Source organism: Macrobrachium nipponense, chromosome 46 (assembly GCF_015104395.2).
Source record: "Macrobrachium nipponense isolate FS-2020 chromosome 46, ASM1510439v2, whole genome shotgun sequence".
In the NCBI taxonomy this organism is placed as follows: domain Eukaryota; kingdom Metazoa; phylum Arthropoda; class Malacostraca; order Decapoda; family Palaemonidae; genus Macrobrachium; species Macrobrachium nipponense.
In genome coordinates, this window is record NC_061106.1 from 28,935,616 (window position 1) to 28,959,755 (window position 24,140).

A 24,140-nucleotide genomic window follows, 5' to 3' on the forward strand; every position below is an offset into this window, starting at 1 on the left:
GAGAATAAGAATACTGTTAGTATACATATGCACTGTTGTCAGTCTTCTTGCCTGGAGACAGGGGTCAGAGAATGGTACTGTATCATAGTTGACACGGTGGGTATGAAGACTAATGACCTTTACGCTGCCTGGGAATTAGGGTAAGCCTGTCCTACCTGCTATTACATGATATCCTTGTGTGATGGGTTCTTATTACTGATGAGGCCAGGTGATGTCTTCCCACTGGGAGGCAATTGAAGTGCTGATTTCCATTTTAGGGGTATTGAAGAAAATTCCTGGTACTCAGCTTGTTTCTTTATTACTCATTACATCATGCCAAATTTCTCCCAGGCCTAGTCTCCTGGACTAGATCCTTGCAAAGGATAGATAATCATTTGTATTAATAATTTGGTAAAATAGCCAAATTGAAGGGTGGACCGGTTGCGTCCTTCTCACACAAGAGCATTCGTGATTCTTTCATGGTTCTTTCTAGTGTTACCAAAAGCAGACGAACGATTCTGGGCAGCGCTCCCATACTCAAAGTGACAGAAAAAATAAAACAAGGGACTGGCTACACTGCCACGCACTTGTGTCCACAACAAAAACGAAAACATTTCACAGTTCCAATCACTTTTACAGCAGCAGTGTAAAGATATTAGAGGAGGATGATGAATCAATTCCTAAATAAATCACTAATAATTAAGGAATATTTTTCCCATTACAAAGCTTTTACCTCGGGGAAGAATTGATTCATGACCACTCTAATATCAAGGACAACTTTTCCTAACAGAACCAAACAGCTCCTTAGATGGGTCTGCGACTGTGGAAAAACAGGTCTTGTACAGTAGAAACAAGCAACGATCTCAACTAGAGACTAAAGGGGCTCTTGCAACAACATAACACAAGGATATACTTGAGTACTAAATGGGGACACTACCTTATAGGTGTGCGTTCAATATAGCTTTCCTAATAGCTTTGTCTAGCCTAATACTGGGGTTGGATTGACTCCACTTACACAGGATGTCACATCACTCTGCAACAAAAGAGTTCTCCACATGTGAAGACAGAATTTACTCCTATTGAGGCCTCCTAATGATTATCAACTCACCAGAGATATTGGCTAGAAACGACTCTAAACTTGAATCTCAAAGGGGTTTTGAAAGTGGTATACTCTATCCTCTAAGATGTACCAAACCAGTACTACATTAGCAAAACTCTGACAATTTCCTATAAGACAAAACCCATAAGACCACAATTGCATTCCCAACCAGGGCACTATGTGAACTATTGTACAAAATGTTTTACATTATTCCTTGGTTCATTACTTGGAATGTGAGACGTATGTGGTGTAGACATCATGGATGGTTGAGTGTTATTATGTTTGGGTGTTAAGTGTTGTATTGTCCCCTGTATGTCAACCAACTTCTGGTCCAAGTCATTGATTTGATTTGATAAATCTCCCACTTGAGACCAAACGTCCTGGTAGGATTGAGTGAAGCTCTTAACTGTCTGTAATGTTTGTTGTGTTTCTTGTTCTAATTGAATTAGATCAATATATGATTCATCAGTACCAGTCACCATTGTTACAATATTTCAAACACATATATAATCAAATAATAAAATGTAAACTACATCAAGAGACAATACCATACAATCCGTCCCTACAGAAATAATGAATATGCAGGTAAACAAGTCATGACCTTAATCAGGTAAAAATCAACACTATTGTATAAAGAAATGCATACAAAACATTATAAGTGACCTACATAATATATATGCACAGTGGGTATGGATCAATAGTTATTAGAATTATTTGTTTATTGAGTGTTCGTGTTCTGTTTAGGTTATTGGTAGTTGGGTAATTATAGACATTATTCATCCCTTTTGGGTAAAACTATGTTACCCAGTGATAATTTATGTTAATTGTGAATTAGTATTAATGGTTGTTTGCACTTGAGGGTAAACACAGCATATTGTTTTTCGTTTTGACGGTAAATCCTTTTCAAGTGTAAACAACCTAACTACTCTTTCGGAACTATCTGCTGGTGGTCTTGTTCTTTCGCAGTATTACGAAGTATTGAGGGAACCATCGCCAGTGGAAAAAACGCAGTTGGAAGAAGACCTTCTTACATGACGCAAGTCTTTTGGAATAAAAATTATTAGTTCGTCAGACCCTTATCCTATAATGGAGGGGTAATACATCTTTAATTTTCTCCGCCATCCCGCAGAAGATGAGACCAACCAGATGTGTTTTAACATCGACACTATCGTCACCGAATTCAGTAGAATGGTATTGGTAAGGTACATCATTGCGAAAATTATGCTGGTTTTCTAAAAGTGATTCCCTGTCAATTTATTTTTCTTGGATAATTATTCCCTTGCTCGATTCCCAGCAAATAAGCCCCTTGGATGTTGCTTTTTCAATACTCATAATTTATCACTTCTGTAACTTGGCGTTACCCATAAAGTTGTTAGCAGTTTTGGCACTTTGCGTTAAATTTTTGGCCAATGTTATCTTTAAGTCTAAGTTTCCAGGTTGTTAGGCCTGTTGTGGTTAGCGGTAGTCACATTTAGTATCGTCGACGGCAAATAATCTTTTACTTCATTGGCACAAAATCTAAATTTTAAACCTTGCTGACTATTATTAAGTTTATTGCTTGAGTTACTAGGTGATCTAAAAAATTTGTCCTTTACATTTAGAATCAAATTCATTTATATCCTCAGGGTTTCTTGAATAACTTTAGGTGGGGGATAAAGAAGGAAGACAGCATACCTGTAGTTACTTCTGACACAGGTAATTCCTTCTTTAAACAACAAGCCAACCAGCAACTAACTCACAAGTTGTCAAAATTCATATTTTATATGGAAGTATAAAATTTCATTAAAGCGAGCTGTTTTAACTGTCTTGTTTTATTCCTGCCATCGTACTTTTTTCAAGACTAGTACTGGACTACAGATCCCAACGCTGCCACCTAATGTCGCGGGAGGGGTGTGGGGTTGATTTTTCCCTACCATGACATTAAGATATACGAGAATAAGAATATTATTAGTATACATATGCACTGTTGTCAGTCTTCTTGCCTGGAGACAGGGGTCAGAGAATGGTACTGTATCATAGTTGACACGGTTGGTATGAAGACTAATGACCTTTACGCTGCCTGGGAATTAGGGTAGGCCCTGTCCTACTGCTATTACATGATATTCCTTGTATCTATGGGTCTTTTATTACTGATAAGGCCAGGTGATGTCTTCCCACTGGAAGGCAATTGAAGTGTGATTCCATTTTAGGGGTATTGAAGAAAATTCCTGGTACTCAACTTTTTCTTTTTTACTTCATTACATCATGCCAAATTTCTCCCAGGCCTAGTCTCCTGGACTTGGTTAATTTACCTAGTCTTCAGAACTCTTAGACTAGATCCTTGCAAGGGATAGATTTTGTATTAATAATATGGTAAAATAGCCAAATTGAAGGGTGGACCGGTTGCGTCCTTCTCACACAAGAGCATTCGTGATTCTTTCATTGTTCTTTCTAGTGTTACCAAAAGCAGACGAAAAATTCAGGGCAGCGCTCCCATACTCAAAGTGACAGAAAAAATAAAACAGGGGACTGGCTACAGCCACGCACTCAGTGTCCACAACAAAAACGAAAAAACACTACAGTTCCAATCACTTTTTACAACAGCAGTGTAAAGATATTAGAGGAGGATTATGAATCAATTCCTAAATAAATCACTAATAATTAAAGGAATATTTTTCCCATTACACTTACCGAACGGAAGCCTTTGTTCCCAAACCTCTGAGGTGCTTCAAGTGTCAGAGGTAGGACATCACAAGAGAGTATGTACTTCCCATCACGTCTGCGGGATATGTAGCCAACGACACGAGACTGGAAAAGATCTGGAGGTTGAAGGGCATTTCCCCACCGCCAAGACCTCGAGAACGACAGCCTTCGCCCCCAAGACGACCTCCAATCGAGCCAAGGATTGATCCAAGGACCAATCTACCTCCTCCACCACAAACTCCTCAACCTTCCAAAACAACGTACTAAATCCAGCCATTATGGTCCCCACCCTCAACCTTTCCTTCCCTCCAACTTCCAGCTCCCAAACCCCTTCCAACCTCCCACCCCGACCCCTCGGTTCATTCCCCCAACCTCTGCACCGCCGATTTCTGCTCGTGTTGAAGCAGGAACCCAGACAGAAGCTCCGGTTGAAGACATGCAGATCGAGACACTTTCTGTAGCTCCTGTTTTGCATGCCGAAGCAGCAACACAAACTGAGGATTTCATAGTCAAGAAGGACAATAACTCAAGACCTGGAAACCACGACTGAAAAACGTCAATGTCGGCTAACGACTACCTTCTCCTCGGAGACTACACAAGCAGGAAGCTCCTTAAGACCTTCGAGGAATTTCAAGCTCTCTTACACAAGGCGTGCACCAGTGTGGCGCTTATAGTGTTGTTGAAGAAATTTATTCACTAGTTTACCACGACGCCCCCGAATTCCAGATCAGCCTCCCAGATGATCTCCTCACAACCCATATCGTTTCCGAGAAATGCCAATACGTGACATCTCCTCCGAACGAGAATTACAGCTATTAGCAGTAACTGCTTTTTCTATACTAAATCCTCCTTTCAACTCCGTTTTAGGCCGCCTCACGTCTAACGACCGAATATTTCAACTGTCATTCTAACTACCGCTTAAGTTGTTGCTTACTTTTGTTTGCTATTTCTAAAACTGATAATATTTCGTTTTTCTTACGTCGATCCCTATCGCAAACGATCGGGGTGCTTTTTTTCCTATTATCGAATAATGAAATGTGGTACTTGAGCTCTATAGTTTTTTCCGTTTTCTCTACGACGATAAATTTTTCGATTTCCTTACTGTCTATCTCTGACTCGCCAGGACTCGCTACCATCGATCTTTATCTTCTACTAACGGGTACCTAAGGGTTTAAAGGTGTTTAACCTCGCCTGTTCACCTTTCCTTTCACTTGCAAATCATATCATTTCACCTTCATATACCATTGAGATCATAAATAAAGGCTCACCTCATATCCTTAAAAATCACCTTTCCACCTGCAAATATTCAAGTGGCCTACGGGTGCTCTTGAGCAAGAGCCCGTGCTGGCATAAGGCCAGCTTAATCTTAAACAACAACAACCGAAATAAAACTACGGGCTGCTCTACGAGCAAGAGCCCGTGCTGGCACAAGGCCAGCTTAATCTCAAACAAGAACCGAATAAAAATCACCTACGGGCTGCTCTTGAACAAGAGCCCGTGCTGGTACAAAGCTACCTCAATCTTAAACAACAACAACCGAATAAAGTTTACCCGCCAAAAGCACCGTTATTGTATCTTTATCCAGCTACGAGCTGCTCTAGGAGCAAGAGCCCGTGTCAACACATGGGTGGCTTAATCCTCAACAGCAACAACAGAATAAAGTTAGCACACTCGCTCTCCTTGTCTTATAGTCGTCCTCACAGTATTTGTGTAGAATATAAGAGGATCACAGGAAAAAAGGGGGCAAAAACAAAAGTCAGGACGAGGAAATGCTATGAGAAAGATGAAAAATCCCACCTCATCAAGAACCTGGAAAGCATGGTGTTTAATGGAATAAAAAGCGCAGAAAAAGTAAAAAAAAAAAAGGGGGAATAAATCGATGGGAGAAGAATTACAGTTACTCAAAGAAGATTGCAGATCATAAAAAGAAGTTAGAAACAGCAATTGGAGAAATTACTGAAAACAGGACAGTTAGTAATCAATGGAGGCTCATAGAAGACCTGAAAACCTAGTGAAGGCTGGAAACAAGGAAAGATAGTACAACCACGGAAAGGCCCACTAAAACAACGTCCAGACCAGTTGTTAACTCGCCTAACCCTGGTGACGAGCAATGCTTAAATATAGAAGCCCTGAACAGGGACCACGATCAACAGAAGGGTATGAAAGAAAGCAAGGAATCAGTGGAAAATCAAAGCGCACTTAAAGATAAGGATAAGCTAACAAGAGCAGAGTGCCCGTCCTTTAAGAAAGGAGAGTCTTGTGAAATGGTTTCACGTTATCTAAGCCATGATACTCTTTGGATGTTTGACTGAATACGAAGATCTCACCGGGTACCAAAAGACTGAAGCCTTTCAAAAATAAAATGAAAGATTTTCGTATTTTCTGAGTGTTATGATAGTGCGGACTTCACAGTTAATATGGAGTATACAGCATGATTCTTCAAAATACTTTGCAAACATGGACTATTGTCAAAAGAATTTGCGGGCTTGGTGTAGTGGGACCGGGTAAGAGGCTGAGGCTGATGTAGGTTTTGACATGAAGACTGGCGTCTTTGATTAAACAAGATTCGCAAGTTGCGCAACCGAGGCGTAATGTCAGACGCATATTGGTGAAACACTCCAAATCTTCAGATTCATACCGAGTTTTCCTTCTTAATTTTTTTCATGAATTGCCTAACTAATCTTTAATAGTCAATCATTTCACTGCAGGACAATACGTCCAATGCTTCTGAACTTTATTAATAAAATGTTTAAGTTTACGTTATTAAAGTGTCTGTTAATAAGGAGTTGTTCAGTTAAGAAGAAATCATCAACAGAGCATTATCTTACATTAAATAATCCCTTTGCTAGTTTATGATTTACGGTAATTGATGTATTTATATTAACACTTTATGATATATCATTAGATTTTATATAAAATAATCTACTGTTCTGACGTAAATAAATATAATTTTATTAGCAAAACTACCCCATGTTGATCCGCAAATCATAGTATATGAATGTTTTGACGTTGTCTAATAGATGACACTATAGTTATCACAACTTTCGGAATATCCAAATTTCCCGCTAAACTATATAATAATTAGAGGCAAACTGTATCTCAATTGCCCGTGGCAGATACAAATGAGCTTAATTTTTGAGATGGTATAGTGAACATTAAATCCAGCCATCGGGGCAGTGTAATCTGAAGTGAATTCTGGAACTGCAGACGACGCCAAACAGCTGAATGACAACAACAAACATGGCTGGCGAAGTTGACCCGTCGTGCAATCCTGTGGATTTAATGGGCCAGGTACTTAGTATCACTTAAATCTAAAGTTCTGTTAGTGGTTTTTTCGGTATGAGGCAAAGTGCAAGCTTATAGTGTGATTCGATATGCTCAGTTTATAATAAGTTGTGCCAACCTTGCTCCGGCTAGGCTACGCTTAGGCGCAAGGTATCCTGTGCATTTAAGTTTAGCTTGACAAATCCACTACATTTTGTGGTAGCTTATCACAAATAGGTTTGGTTAAGGATAACTTTAGACATGGACAGTCGAATATGAATGTAAACTGTTGGCTAACCCATTTTAAATTCCAAAAGTTGATCAAGAAAATGAATCCCATTTTGAAAACTACAAGCTAGTGAGATAGGGTAAACAATCACGGACGGTCCACCATCATCACGCTGGCCGGGTCTTATTCACTCGATATTTAATTGGTGAAACAAGAATACAATTAACAAACTCTTAAGAGTACCATTCAAAAGATTGAAACAACATTTTGTTGCCTTTATAGTGAAAGTATGAAACTTGTTATTCCCGGGGTCATGGTTTGAACTGAATTCATTTTTACCTTGTAATCGGTGGTTTTATCCTTACTGCCATCACAACTGAAACTCCACAGTGCTTATTTGATTGTTATTATACACATTTTGGTCTTAATTCACTCACATTGCACTTGAACCACGTTGCTGTTTCCTGGTTCCTAAGCGCTCACTCCACAAACACAGTTACAAGCAGCAGACGACGACGCTGCAAAGTTTTATTCCTTTAATTGTTTACTTTAATCATTATTTAGTTCTTTACTTTGCTATTTCAAAATGTTTATTTCAATTCAGACTATTACCCTTTTTTGCAACCAAATTACCCCGAAAAATTACAGATATTTCTGAAGTAGATACAATCCAATGTTTCTAACCTTGTCGTACATCTGGCTGCCAAAAACCATAGCGGAACAGACTACGGATAATGGATTATAACGTGTGTGTGTTTTTTTTTTTTTCTCTAGCACTTTTCATTGATTTAAGTCTATATTAGTATTTTGATTTTTTAAATAACTGTATGCCAGAAATATAAAGTAACCTTTAATGTTTGCATGCTAAGAATGGCAAAATCATCATTGCCACATTAGTGGAGCTTCACTCAATGTCGATGCATTATTATAAACTGTTTCCATGAATTCTAGTTGCCATAGTAATGCAATAATGATAAAATTGCTTTAATATCTATGTATATATACTTTCAATATATAGGCTAATTTCACCAATTTTCATGTTTTGTGTAGGCTAAGTCTTATACCCAGTTTGGAGGGTGAATACACCAATTGGCAACAGAGAGAGAGAGAGAGAGAAAGGAAGGAAGAAGGGGAGTTTTTGTCTCTTGGTACAAGGACAAGTGTCGTTATTCTTTACGATTAGTAATTCACAATACCCTTATAAATTATGGCACTGGGTGTAATGCACTATAGCAAAATCTCGTTCTGATACGAGTGTTCGTTACAGAAATATTGCCAAAAAACGTGCCTGCACTGTCTCTGAAACCCATAGTAGGTATGCTGCTTAGTGGTCAATCAAGTTTTTTGTTATCAAGTATTTTTTACAAGGTAACTATTGTATAAATTTGTATTTTTCTCAATCAAAAACATATGTCCCTAAATGCTAACTTAACTCTTTTAATGACTTTCTGGTCATTGCAAATTCGGCCCCATTAATTTCTTATGGTGCGAAAACAGACAGAGGCCCAGGGACCGAAAGTGATTGCGTCATACTACGGCGGTAATCCGGCAGTAAAACATCTTCATATATCCAAAAAGTAAATAATAAAGATATATATGCATTACGATTATAACAATCACATGAATAGCTGGATAACAATCTGCATGAATAAACTGGTAAACTGTTCTGCAAAAAAGTTAAGTATAGCAATTCATCTACAATAGGTACGAAAGTCAAGATGTCATGACGTCATAATACAGGACTTAAAAGAAAAGTTTCTGATTCGAAAAATAATTTCTTAAATTGAGCAGAATCAAGTTATTTTTTCAATAACGAATATTTTCAAATTAATCATCATAAATATGTAAAATATTGATGTTTTACTATTTATTTAAATAATTATCTAGTGCACACTTCGTTGTCATCTTCTACCAAAACAGTTGTTTACTTAAAAACCTTGTGGCCATTGACTGTGTTCTGATTGTTGTGATGAAAGTGCCCCAGCATCTATGGTACAAGTGGTATGTGGATTTATCACAGGAAATGGGAAGTTTGTTGACACAAGCAACTCCACAAACATCGAGATGGCGTCAATCTTCTAAGATATTTAAGTGTAAGTAAAAATTTCGAAAGCGTTTTGGTGAGATTTGCACTGCGTTGGACACCCTTTTCACTACTCTCTGTTTAATGCTTTAAATTTGGCCTTAATTTCTAACTTTGGAGAAAATACTTACTTCGAAAGGAGAGTAGAGGTCTTTAGCTCCGTCTCTCACCAACAAGAAGTTGCGACTGATGCCCATCTCAGGTGTCAAGATGCGTTATAAGTATTTTTCCGGAGGGTGGCATGATGTGATCGTTGTGAGTTGAGCCAGACCATGCGGTTGTTTACCTTATGGTAAAACATGCTGTGCCACCAGGCGACCACCTGTATGGTAGCGCGACCACTTTCCCAAAAATAACTTTAGCACTTTCCTCGATACCTCTATGTGTGTATGCTTGCGACTGGGAAAACCTGGCGATTGTTGGGGAAGAAGAAAGAGGTGCGTTAAGTACATTGAAATAGTTAAACACCAGAAAAAGGTTATGAATTGCATAAATTTATTACGTATTCATGATAATTATTTGAAAATATTTGTTGTAGTAAAAGTAACCTGATTCCTGACACAAATTTCATCGTTTTTGCTTTGAACATTGGCTATGTGTTGTTCGCGCTTCCCTATCATTCTATCACTGTTGTCAATTGGTTTGTGTTTACTCTCCAAACTTGGGATAAGACTTTCATAAAACCGTGGAAAGAAGTGAATTTAGCATATCTACGGTATTTGTAATATATAAACACAACTATTAGAGCAATTTTATCGTTATTGCATTACTATGACATCTAAAATTCATGGACACAGTTTGTAAAGGCATCGGGCGTATGTGTCAAGTTCCACTAAATTGGCAAACGATGACTTGCCATTCCTAGCACACAAACATTAAGGTTACATTTGTTTCAGCCGTACAATTATTAAAAATTAAAAACAATTTATTTCAGCCATACATTTAAAAAAAAAAAAGACCATCAATAGTAATATAGGCTTAATTAAAAGAAAAGTGCTAGCATAAAAGTACAAATTTTTTCATACTCAATTCACTAAAATGTCTGCTCGTAGATTCTGGCTGCCAGATGTACAACAAGGCTGAGAAATTATTCCATACATGGCTTTGCTGTAAACGCTCTCTCACTTATTTCAAGCCAGAATTTTGGCTTTGGAGTGAATAAGAACAAAATGTCGTATTACAATCAAATAAGCACTGTGGAGTTTCAGTTGTGATGGCAGTAAGGATAAAACCACCGATTACAAGGTAAAAATATATTTCATTTCAAAACATGACCTCAGGAATAAGATGTCTCATACTTTCACTAGTATAGGCAACAAAATGTTTTTATTTTGCGAAATCTTGAGTAATATCAATAAAACGTTACATATATACGCAAATATTGTTCAAATGCACGCTGGGAAGGACGTGGTCCAGATTGTAGAACCAAATTGCACACACAACCATCATATACCATTTTGGATTTAAAAACCACTTTGAACATATATTTGTTCCGATATGAATACAAACCATTGGTCCTTTACAAAAGGAAGGTAACTAGCGGCAGCTGGAATGGTCATAAGCTTCGAACAGGGAGTTCGGTAGTTAACGCTTGTCCAACAGTGCGTGCACCGCGACTGGGAGGTGGAAGGAAGAACCACTTTGCTTTCAGCCGCATTGGTGGATGGACGTGATCTGCGTTTCTCTCTGCCTGCTTCTTCATCGTATGCTTTGTGTTTATTCTCAAACTTGGTTTGTTTGTGTGTGCAAGAATAACTGTAAGTACGTGTAGTTTCTTTTTTTGCCAATTATTTTGATATGGATCCTCGTGAATTGGAGTTGTCCCCGCGCCCCCCCATCAGCCGCAGAGTTTGCCCTGGTGTGGAAGGCCGTAAGTGTGGGGCCTTCCACTCCTTCCCTGAAGTAGATCCTCATTTATTATGTGCTCAGTGCCAGGGGCGTGAATGCTCTCAGGCAGAGCCCTGTAATGGTCGGAGGAGCAGTGGGTGCTGTATGAAGGTAGGAGGAAGCGTCGTAAGCCTGCCAAGGAGTCCTCAGAAAGCTCTCCGGCGATTCCCTTGTCACAGACACGTTGTCTTCCTTCCTGCCGCCATCTCAGCTTCCCGTGTTATGGCTCCTTCCCCTTTGGGGGGGTTTTTTCTCGTTCGTTCTCTTCGCCCGATCTGTCGAGCGTAGAGGAGGGAGTGAGATACCCCGACATACAATTGTATTCGGGGTCTTCCGTTCGCTCGGGGTGGGTCTTGTCCCCCCTGTGCGATGGGTAACCCCTCCTACTAACCCGACCTTTGGCTCCTCAGGTGCTTCTGCTGCGGGCGACGACCTCGGCTAGGTATGGTTCTCGCTGGGTCTCCAGGGCTCACCGAGCGTTCGTGGGCTGCTGAATCTCTGGCGGGTGCTGCTCCGGTCACCCATGGACCGGTGACTGCCACCACCACCACCGTGTCGACTCTGGGGTAGTATACCGCCCCTCCTCACTTAGTCTATACCCAGCATGTGGCTTCGGTGACTCCTTCAGCTGCGGTGCAGGCTTCGATTGCTGGCTTTCCGAGGAGGGGTGTGCCGCCTCCACCTGGGTTCATCGCTCTCGCCCCCCAGCCCCCAACTTTCGGTGCCCTAAGAGTTCACCCCTGGATCTTCCACCAGTTCCCAGGATGTCGCTGGCTGCTGCCCCGTCTCCTGCCGTTCCTGATGTGCCTGCCATACCTGCCGCTCCTGACGTACCTGCCGTGCCTGGACCAGCCCCTGCCAACGTCGTTCCTGCCCGTGGTGTTGCTGCCCTACTCGCGGGTCCTTCTGGACAGGTGCAGCCGGGCCGTGTTACTTCGGCAATAGCCCTGGCTCCGTCCTGGATGGAGGACCTGACGTCTGTCCTGAGGTAGCTGACGAAGAAGAGGAAGGTGTCGTCGTCGTCTTCTTCGTCGTCGTCTGCTGCCGCCTTTTCTCCTTCGACTTCCAAGGCTTCCCAGCCAAGGAAGAAGAAGGCTGCCTCCTCCCCCCCTAAGAAGTCTCCTTCGGGAGCTTCTAAGGGCTCGTCTCGCTCAGGTGAGATGGGGGTTTCTTCCGCTGGTCCTCCTGTTTCTTCGGGAGCAGGGCCCGTCTCTCCTTCGGCAAGGAAGAAGAAGACGGGGACCAGAGGGGTACCGGCTAACACTGGTACTTCCTCACCTGGTGTTAGAGGTCTACCGCTACACCAGGTTCCGGCTTGGCCTCTCGTTTGCGAGAGGTACCGAGTGTACGATCTCCTGCGGGTGACCGTACAGCCAAGGTTCAGGTTTCCGAGTTCGCTTGGCGCCAGGACCAAGGCATGGAGCGGAAGACTGGCAAGAGTCGCTCAGGTGACTCTCGCCAGGCCAGCGATCGCTCTCGTAGCGAGCCACAGGCTACCAGGGTTGACGTGACGGTCCCAGACCGGCCACGGGCTGAGGCTAGGAAGAGGCCCCCTCGATCGTAGGAACCAGCCTCGGCTGGCTCCGGCGGTTCGATGCGCCGTGAGGACAGGCACCGATCCCACCGCGACAGTGGTCTGTGCAAGTCTCCTGACTGCCACTCCCATCAAGACCAGGCGGGTAGGGAGGCCAGCAGCAACTCCTCTGACGCACGGGAACGGAGCCGCTCTTCCCAGGAGAACCGCGCAACCAGGCCTGCAGCTCGATCGCCACCGCGGGTTGGCAATTGCCTGCAGCCCCACAAGCACACTGGTTCTGTCGGTGAGCGAGGGGGGAGCGCCAAGTCTTCCTCTCCGGTTCCTTCAACTTCCTCGGGCTACACCGGGAAGGGCGAGGCGACACGGAGCGATCGTGAGCGATCCCACCACAACGCCCTATGAGCCAGGCACGGTCTTAGGACCGACCAGGTCGTATGCGCAAGTGGTAGGAGGAGACCAGGAGGGGTCTGTCACTGTTCCTCCTTCTGAAGGAGGAGGGTCTCGAGAATCGTTCTTGTTGGAGGGGCTTTACGGTCCTACTCCTCAAGATGCAGTCACTCCCAAGATCCAGAGTTCGTTTGCGGAGGTCATTGCGCTGATTCGTCAGCACAACGACCTCGGGGAAGGATCGCCACTCCCACCTTCTGAGCCCACGTCCCGACTTGAGTTGTTTTGGGGTCCTAAGAAGGAACCCAGGACGCGATCAGAGCTGGCCGACTCGGTGCTGGGCTAGGGGTGGGCCTCGCTTGTCTCCGGGACAGGAGGGTTCGGTACGGTATGGTAGGTCGTCCAACAAAGCTACTTCCCCCGCCCTCTACTGCGAACAGAGGAAGTTCTACATGCCACGGTAGGATCCGATGCCGCCCAAAACAGTAACCCGGAGCTAGCTAGGCTAAACTCCAGAGGTGTCTCTGCAGCAGCTCCGTTGGAGAACCTGTGGGTTCTCTCAGCAAGAGGCACTTGCACTGGAATCTACCGCCATGGCGGCTTTTTCCAGTAGTCTCCTAGTTGGACCTGTGGTCCCTCACAGTGTTCCAAGGTCACGGCCACCTCGGGGGGGAAATATCATTCCTGAAGGTGACCCGGCTTTCGGGAGGCTGTGCCAGTCTGGAGGAAGAGCCATCTCCTTCCTCGCCCACCAGACGGCAAACCTGTGGGCCAACCTGGGCGTGAGGCGGCACTGGGTCTTCGCAACGGACCAGTGCGGAGTTACTCCTCTCTCTTCCCAGGAGAGATGGTGGACGCTGCGGTGGAAAGACGGCGCACTGATGACAGTGACCGTCTGGTACACCAGGCAGTCTCGAAGGCGTCTGGGCAGCCTTGATCGACTGCGGCCAAGCCCAAGAGTTTGGTTAGCGCTTCCTCGGCTGCAAAGACGATCGCATCGTCAAAGACCCGGGGAAAGACTCTGCCTTCGACTTCTGCCAGGAGCGGTCGCAATCAGCCCTCCTCCCCACGAGAGGGAGCAGGGAAGAAGTCTAAAGAGAAAAGGCAGAACGCTAGGTACGGCGTTCCCCCTCACCTGCTGCCGGAAGTGGGGTGTGCCTTGTGAGCCATTGGGCAACATGCAGTGCTATGGAGCGGAGACCTGGATAGTAGACGTCCTTCGGGAGGGGTATCTACTACCCTTCGAGTCTCGGCCACCCCTCACCTCCAACCCGGTCCATCTTCAGACCTGTGTTCCTGGAACACCAAAGGACGTAGCCCTTCGACAGGAAGTCCAAGCCATGCTGAGCAAGGGAGCTGTGGAGATCGTCAGGGATCGGTCACCGGGCTTCTACAGCCGTCTTTTCCTGGTGGAGAAGTCCTCAGAGGGCTGGCACCCGGTGATAGATCTCTCTCCCCTGAACTGTTTCATTCGCCAGTCTCTCGGTCTCTCAACCGCCCCACAGGTGTTCACGTGAGTGTTCACTCTGGTGTCTGCTTGGGCCCACTCGTCAGGGATACGTCTTCTGAGGTATCTCGACGACTGGTTAGTCCTGGCGAGCTCCCGCTCGCAGTTGCTACGGGACAGGGATCGACTCCTCGAGTTCTGCTGCAATCTGGGGATCGTGGTGAACTTCGAGAAGTCCGACCTCGAGCCCAAGCAGAGGATGAAGTACCTGGGTATGCTGATCGACACGGTAGTCAGGGTGAGTCTTCCCCGCGACTTGTGGATCAGCAGATTCAGGAGGCAGCAGACCGGGTTCTGTCTCGGCAGGAACAGTCAGCTCAGCGATGGCAAGTCGTGATCGGCCACCTGTTGCCACTCGAGAAGTTAGTCCCATCACGGGCGTCTTCACCTGCGGTCTCTTCAGTGCAGACTAAAGGAGAGTTGGTCACAGGCAGGAGACCCCACCGTACTTCCCCGTGTTCCTCATGGAGGATGTGAGGCAGGACCTAGCCTGGTGGCTGGACGACAGGAACCTCTTTGGAGGAGTGCCTCTCCGCACTCCCCCCCCCTGGAGATGTTACTGTTTTCAGACACGTCCACCGAGGGATGGGGTGCACGCCTGGAGGAGTTGCTGACTGCAGGAGTGTGGGACCATCACAACAAGCACCTTCACATCAATGTCCTGGAGCTCAATGCGCGTTCCTCGCTCTCCAAGAGTTCCAGGACCACTTGATGGGGACACTCGGTGGTGTTGTAATGTGCGGACAACACCACGGTAGTGGCATACTGTCAACAAACGGGGGGCCTAGTGTCCCCTCCCGTTGCACCAGTTTGACGCTGCGAGTGTGCACGAGTAGGCCGTGGCTCACTCGGTAGAGCTGTCAGCCCGCTACATTCCAGGCAAGAGGAATGTAGTAGCAGACAAGCTCAGCCGTAGGGATCAGGTGTGATAGGTACCCCCCGAATGGTCCCCTACACCCAGACGTGGCGGAAAGGCTCTTCAAAACCGTGGGGTTTTGGGCGTCCAGTAGTTGGATCTGTTCGCCACCCGGCACAACAGGAAACCTCAGGTTTTCTTTTCAGCCGTGCTGGACCCATGGACAGCTGCAGAGGACGCTCTTCAACACCCGTGGGACAACCTCTTTGCGTACACCTTTCCCCCGTTCTGTCTGATTCACAAGGTGATCAGCCGAGTGCTGGCCACCCCGAATCTCAGGATGATCCTGGTGGCTCCCAAATGGCCTAGTACCTGGACCTGCTGGCTCTGCTTGCAGAAGCACCGAGAGAGATTCCCCTTTGGCACAACCTTCTCTTCCAGCCACATGTAGAACGGCTGGCTATCATCCACCATCTCTTGCGAGCGAGAGGCTTTTCTCGCCGAGCAGCAACAGAGATGGCTGGGCACGTCAGACAGTCCTCTGCAGCTGTGTACCAGGGAAAGTGGGCCATCTTCTGTGGTTGGTGTCGTAGATGGGGTCTATCTCCTCTCAGAGCCACTCTTCAGCAGGTAGCGGATTTCCTTGTGTTTCTTCGCCAAGACAAGCTCCTCTCTGTCCCCACAGTCGAAGGATATAGAGCCGCCCTGGCCCTAGTCCTGAAACTGAGGGGAGTGGATATCTCGAATTCGTTCGAGATCTCCTTGCTAATGAGGAGCTTTGAGAGGTCTTGCCCACCCAGGGAACTCAGGCTCCGGGGTGGGATGTGATTCTCGTCCTTAGGAGTCTGACTCGCAGGCCCTTCGAGCCACTCTGAGAGTCGTCAGACAGGGATCTGACCCTCATGACCCTCTTCTTGCTGGCCCTGGCATCGGCGAAGAGAGTAGGGGAACTTCATGGTCTTTCCTTCGACGTCAAGCATACCAGGGGATGGGGATCTGTGATGCTCGATTTCGTCCCGAATTTCGTAGCTAAGACTCAGAATCCTTCGGTCCCTGACGACTGGTTCAAGTCTTTCACAATCCCCTCCCTAATGGACTTCACCAACAACGATGCGGATGAGATGCTGCTTTGTCCTGTGAGGGCGCTACAGCGCTATCTGAAGAGAACTCGGCACCTCAGGCCTGAGTGTCGACGCCTCTTCGTTAGCACCGGGGTGACTAAGAAAGAAGTATCCAAGAACACTCTTTCTTTCTGGCTGCGTGAGGTGATCAGGAGGGCATACGAAGCTGATGGTAGCGACGACATCCGTACCCTTTGTCCGAGAGCCCACGAAGTCAGAGGTATTGGTCCTTCCCTTGAGTTCCGCAAGAACTTCTCCGTGGCGCAGGTTCTGAAGGCAGGGGTCTGGTCTAGCCAGACCACCTACGCCTCCTTCTACCTTCGGGATATTGCCCACAGGTCCTTGGACACTTTTTACCTTTTGGGACCAGAGGTAGCTGCACTCAAAACAGGTTGTGTCGCTTAACCCAAGTACCTGAGCGGACAGAACGGCATCGAATCCTGGTGTGACTGCATGAATGGATGAGTGAATGAGAGTGTTACTGCTTCTCTTCCCCATCTTTTTCTCCCCCTTTACCTGTGGGCAGAGGGACGCGGTCGTCACTACGCTGGAGCAGGATACGATGCAGGTGAGCTACTCGACTGAGCCCCATCCTATCCCTTTCATTAGGGATAGGAGCGAATATCCACCACTTCCCCAACAAGGGGGGGGGGGGGGGGGGGGTGGGGGGGGGGGGGGGAAGTGGAAGCCAACAAGAGACAAACCCATGACTTCATCTTGCCTCTTGCAATAGGAACAAGTTCTTGGTTGCTAGGAGGACGTTTGGGTTTTTAAGAGGGTACGCTGGCCTCCCTCTTATTACTTGGGGGTCCCAGAGCGGTCTGACCATTGATCCTGCGGTACATACCCCTGATCATTGGGCAGAGGCTAGGATCCCTCCCTCTGCTCTTATGACCAGGGAGGGAATCCAAGGTTTGGCAAACACCAGTCTGCTCTTAAGACAGATTCCTCCCACCAAGAAGTGAGTCTTCCTATTGTAATAGACCGATGGTTTGTATTCGTATCGGAACAAATAACAATTTGTCAAAAATTGTATTTTTCCTAACTGTACAAACCTGAGGTCCTTTACACATAGTCCCTCCTCATGCCACCCCTCACTCTGCATTTTCCTGGGCCTAAAGCAAAGTGGTTCTTCACCTCCCAGTCATGCGGTGCACGCACTGTTGGACAAGCAGTTAACTACCGAACTCCCTTGTTCGAAGCTTACGACCGTTCCAGCTGCCGCTAGTTACCTTCCTATTGTAAAGGACCTCAGGTTTGTATAGTTAGGAAAAATACAATTTTCGACAAATTGTTATTTTACGAAGACTTCACATGCTTATTTTACTTTGTATGGCAGTTTCATATATCTCATTTTGTTGACAAAAATTTAATCTTAAGAATGGTTTGCTTAAATATTCAGTTGTATTGTTGTTTCACCAATTAAATATAGAGTGAAAAAGTTATCTTTTTTGGATCATTGGACGCACATGGTGTTTTACCCTACAAAGATATATCATAAGGTGAAATCTCTATAGGGGGTTAGTGCCATCAGTGCACCTCATGCAATGCACTGTAGGCATTACTTAAGGTTCTTTGCAGCATTCTTTCAGTCCCTAGCAGTGACCCCATTTATTCCTTTAACTCAACATCCTTTCCTAACAAAACTTCCATTCCTAACAATTTTCCTCCTGTTACACCTTAACAACCCTTTTACTGTCAATATCCATTTCAGCGCTGAATGACCTTAAGGTTCGTACTTTACTGGCTTTTGACATAGCATAAGTTTTTCTAGCTGACGGTGTAGTGTTTATTTTAAAGTTTTTTATAGCTGACTGGCATATATTTATTTTTTAATGATGTTTCTACTGCCATTTTTTCCTTCCCTGTCCGTACAGTAATGGGGTTAACACTAGTGTTACTTTGGTAGAACTTCCAATCTTTTCCTTCACCTTGTTTTTCTTTGTGATGTAGTGCGATATGTAGATGATGGTTGTTTTCTTTGTTTGATGATCTTGAACTTGTGCTAATTAACAATCAACATGCTTTCAGTTTGAGACTAGATGACATGAGCTGAATTTTATCTGATACTATAAAGTTTACTTAGCAAAAGTATTTTTGTGTTGAAGGACATGGGGGTTAAGTATTTGAAATACAAAAAGGTCCTAATTTGATTGGAATAACATCTTACCTTCAATGTATTTTTTTTTTTCACAAGTTTGGAAGGTCAGATATTGATCTCAAGATTTTATGTAGAATATTGACTCAATAGTATATTGCTGGCCTATGACATTGCTTCTGTACATTATTATCTTTTCATTATGATCTTGAGCACAATAAAATTCTGTTACTGGAGGGAGAAGTAGACAACTTTTAGGACAATTGTTTTTAATTCTTATTAATTTTACTTTGTTGGCAGAAATATTAAATGATTTGTTTTCCAAAACAGGATGCATGCAATCCCAGCGGTATGTATGGTGTAGAAGAGGAGACAGATCTGGAAGAGGCTGTTTGGTAGCATACACAACTCGGAGCCCACAACTCGCAACACAAATGATTCAGATTTTTCTACTTTTGATATTGTTAAAGCAACGCAAGTAAGTATTGTTTTGTGTTTGATTTTATTTTAATTTACTGTATAAGTTATGGTAATAAATAATCAAAATCTGATTAGTGTTCATGAAGACTTAATAAATTTTAATTTTGCAAAAATTATTAGTACAGCTAAGAATTCAGTTTTAATAATAAACAAGCTCAGATTTTTATGCTAGTTCATCATGAATTGTCAGTATCCTTGTTAAACAATTCAAAGAAAAAATTTAGCTTAAAAACTACATAGTTTGCTTCTTACATAATGTATTTTATTAGGCAGTTATAACCTAGCAGTTAACAGACCACTTCTGAGTATCCATGCAATGCAAGGATTAGTCAGTTGTTGTATTCATTAATTTGATGGTCCATCATGTTTAAGTAAAAAAACAGTTCAGTAATTTTTTTAGAGTCATGTTTTCCTCACTATATCACTTTTTTCAAATTATTTAGGGAAGGTACTATGTCTCTTTTATCAATAGAACAAAAGAATTATTTTTAAAATAAAAAATTTTATTTCAGTATGGAGCAATAGAGCGATGTAAGGAGTTGATTGAAGGTGGATATGATATCAATAAAAGAGACAGTGAAAATGTAACCCTACTTCATTGGGCAGCAATAAACAATCGACGGGATATCGTTAGGTAACGTTGCCATACAGAATTTATTTCTTTCTATTATTGAATTATCACATTGAAGGAGTCTGTATTGTATTATATTATTACTGTAATAATATAATGGTAGTTATTAGATGAGTTCATTTTAAGGATTTTTACACACTCTCCCACTCTTTGCATCTCATTCAGTAAACATTTTGTAAAAACTTTGTCAAAGTTGAGAGTTAACCTTACAAAGAACAGCACATAAGTTTTGTGTTTGTCTTTTTTATTACTAGGTGCTTATTTTCCCTTTATTCCCTTATAAATACTGTATAGATCTTTTTTCCCCTCATACTACATCAATTTTGTCTTCATTGTATAGAAGTTATAGTATGTAATTAAAGTACAGGGAGCCCTTCTTTACCGTCGGTATTGGTCAGCGGCATTTCAGTTTTACGGCACTTGTTAAATAGATTCATAACTGGGTTTTACCTCCATAGGGTTTTATGGCGCTGTTGTCTGGTTATTGATGGAGGAAACATTAACAGTCTGAAAACTACCATGCAGACCATAGTAAATGATTAAGGAAATGAAATTCCACATTTTCATTCAAAGTTATTACATATTAAGGCAAAATATCTGGCCGTGACAATGTCTAAAGCATCGTTAACAAGTTTGGGGAACCATAAGGTGGATTGTGGTGCCCATAGACTTGAATTTTGGTTGGAGGCGGTTTTCGGTTAGCGTCAGGCCCCCAGGTACGGAACCCCTGCCATTAACTGCTAAGGATAAGAGAAAGTGCCCTCTTATCCCGAGTCCATTTATACTCTGTCACATGTTGTAATGTTTATTGTTACAACACAATACCTGGCCACAAGACCAGCTAAAAGAGAATTCTTTGACATTTGTCTGGTTACCATGGAGCTCTGGTTAGACCATGGAAAGGTAACTCCTTCAGGTTTCAACAGTGACTACCGAAAATAGGTTTTTCCTATGTCAAGTCCAGTTTTACTCACATGGATTCTTTTGCATTTTTCCCATAAATACATGTTTGTATTTTTGAAATTTCTTATGCACACAGTATAATTGAATAATATTTAGTAATGTTAGGTGTGTACTATGATAGTCATGTTAACCTAGAATTGTGCTCTAGTAAGAAATTCATTCATATGGAAAGTGAACCAAATTTCAAGAAATGTGGTCAGTATACTTGCTTCATATTATTCGTGAGCATATCATTGGAAATGAAATGTCTCTATAGTCCTTATGAATAGGAGAAATAATGTTGGTTACACAACCCCTATGAGAAATTATATATAAATGTGGGGCGGTCTGTGGCCCCCATAAAGAGTTGAAAGCCATACATACTTTAATGAAAAAAAATTTATGGAAGGAACCACAAGAACACATTAGTGGTTGTGTGAAGACGCTTGGAGATGATAATTTTTATAGAAAAAGATGCTACTCATTGTCAAGTAGACTTGACATTGAACGATAGTTTAATTACAAATTCATTCTTACTAGAGGATAAGACTTCTTTTATAGAGTACATTTTAAGTGAATAGGCTTCCTTAGTATCTTAAGACTTGTACCAGCTGCAAATAGACCAGTGTTAAAATTTGCAATCTGAGCATGTAATTACAAGAAAGAATCCATATGTGAGTTAAGATAATGAAAAATCCCTGTAAGAATCATGAACGGTAAATTCACGTGGAATTCCTGTAGCCTCAGCATGAAATATGAAATATATGGTTTATCATTAAAGATGTGATAATTAAAAATTGTTTGTTGTTTATTATGAAGAAGGGGACATTTTGAAAAATACTACCTCATGAAGGATAAGGTCAGTTAAGTATGGCAGGCCAAAGTAAATTCTCAGACAAACAGCCTTGGCAGGATAAGGGTAGTGTCATTTTTGCTTAATGACTAGGTTATTCAGCAAGCTAGACTTTGGAACCAGACTACATCATTAAATGAACCAGACTTCATTATTAAATGAAGAGTGCTGTAGTTCTTTATTGTTGTAGTGTTTTGAAGCAAAATATCTTTTTTTTTATTTTATCAAAATAATTCAGTACAACCTAAAAGATTTTTTTTTATGTAGTTTTCCAAGAATCACTTTTTTTTTTAACTTGGACATCATAAAAGCTCCTGCCTCTCGATTTGAACTTGCCATAGTTAAGGTAAAAGCACCATTTAGCACAAGATCCAGTACCATATGTAAGACATGAATTTGCATGTAATTATGTGAGGTCCCAATTGTTTTAAGAAATTTTTACAGTTTTAAAGATGCTGCATATTTAATTATAATTCTCTTTAACCAATCAGGTACTATGTCAGTAAAGGAGCAGTTGTGGATGCAGTTGGTGGTGAGCTTGTCCCACTCCAATGCATTGGGCAACGAGGTTTTGTATACTAAACATTTTAGTGTAGATGTGTTTCATAATTTTTTTTATATTTTTTATTAAAAAATGTATTTTATATTTTATTCCTAATTCTTACTTTGTCACCCAGTTCACAGACAGGGTCCCACCTTGGAATGGTAGTATTATTAATGAAGTATGGCGCAGATCCCTCATTACGTGAGTGGTGAAGGATGTTCATGCATACATCTAGCAGCTCAATTTGGTCACACAGCCATTGTTGCATACCTGGTTGCCAGAGGGGCTAATGTTATCTAATGGATAAGAATGGCATGACCCCCACTTATGTGGAGTGCTTACAGAGTACCAGGTCCAGTTCAGTATATTATAGAGTAAAGTTTAACAAGACCATTTGATCACTATATAGTGAACTAGATTTCAGTGATGTTGGAACTTTAGACTCGTTTTTATGGTTTTTCGTTATCAATGTTTCCTTGGAACAAATGACTTTGTTTTGCTGAAGGAAGTATAATGTTCATTTGTGTATCTATAATTCATTTTCACCATTTTGCTAAAAAGTATTCTGTCAATTGTTTGCAGCCTCGATCCAACAAGATTACTCCTAACATTTGGTGCCAGCACTTCCATGGGCTGATCGTCTTCATGGCAATACGCTTTGCAACTGGCAGTTATAGCAAAAAAAATCATATGGCTGTTAGTGTGTTAGTTAACCATGGAGCCAATGCCGATATAGCTAACGCTCAGGTAAGATTGGCTTTCATGTATGTACCGATAAAATTTGCTAGCCTCAAAAGATTAGATTATTTCTTCCATTCATATTGTCTTGCTAATGATGGCTAACTAGTAAATACTACAGTAAAGCAGATGCAGTGGGAGTTCCCTCATTCTTTCATTGGCTGCCCACTTACTTTTGGTTGATTTTCAAAAAGTGCCACTACCTAGTTTTGCAGATGTTGACTAGTTCATCATTATAATGTGAGATTTTTTCTTTTGTGGGTTGGTTTAAATGTAATTGAAGTTCTCTCCAAAGTTTTCAGCCTTCTGAGTTCTGCTGAATTGAATTTCCATGTGGTCTGTCTGAGCTGAGGCCACTGTTTTTCTGGGCTGGTCTTTACTAGTCTTGGTATTTGTGGATTTCTCTGTGGACCACATCTACACTATTTGCGGGAAAAAAATTCATGTATTCACTTTATTTTTCTATGAGAATATCCATAAATTACTGTATTTTCATATCAACTTCATGATTAATATTTTTTGTGATAAAATATGAGGGACCACTGTTACAATAGTTAAGGAAACATCAGGATGCAGACTTGCTGGAAGGTGTAGAAAATAATGGAAAAGGGCATAGAAGGCAACTTAGTCTAGGTGGGGGCATTCAGGCAGAAAATGCAAAAATCAAAAGGCCATGGAAAGAATAAATTTCCCATGTAACCTTGGGAACTGAAATATCTTGTTGTTTAGTTAATTTTTTGTTTTACTCATTTCAATAATAAAAACATTGTAAAATTATTGTAAAATAATTTAAGATTTCAGTTTGATTTTGGTTTTCTCAGAAAATTCCTGCAAACATGGTTTGACATGTTTTCATAGAATGCAGTATTGGTTATTATGATACAGTTTTTTGTAACGTAGTATATTGAACTGTTAATGTTTGTTTGTACTTTGAGAAATCCTTTTTTTTTTTTATTTTTTTTTTTTTTATTTCTATAGGGAGAATCAGCTTTACAGTTTGATAATGAAAACCCCGAAAAACTCAGTGGCTGATAAAAAAGTTCTAGATAAGTTACAAGAAGCAGAAGTCAGCAAGAAATATATGTTATCGCATTTCCAATGATAAGGTTAGTATTTTTGACGTGTATAATGATGTATATATAACATAAACCATGTTTTCCTGTCACATAAGATGCACCCCAATTTTCTTCGTGTTTTGAAAAAATGAGCATACTTTTTTTTAT

The 24,140-nt window shown here is 42.3% G+C and overlaps 1 protein-coding gene and 1 pseudogene across 1 annotated transcript in view; one reads left to right on the plus strand and one right to left on the minus strand.

Annotated features, from left to right (window-relative positions):
• LOC135214842 (cingulin-like) overlaps positions 1-24,140 on the minus strand; it is a 478,670-nt gene that overhangs the window by 129,821 nt on the left and 324,709 nt on the right. The window lies entirely within an intron of this gene.
• LOC135214843 (palmitoyltransferase ZDHHC17-like) overlaps positions 6,719-24,140 on the plus strand; it is a 208,078-nt pseudogene continuing 190,656 nt past the window's right edge.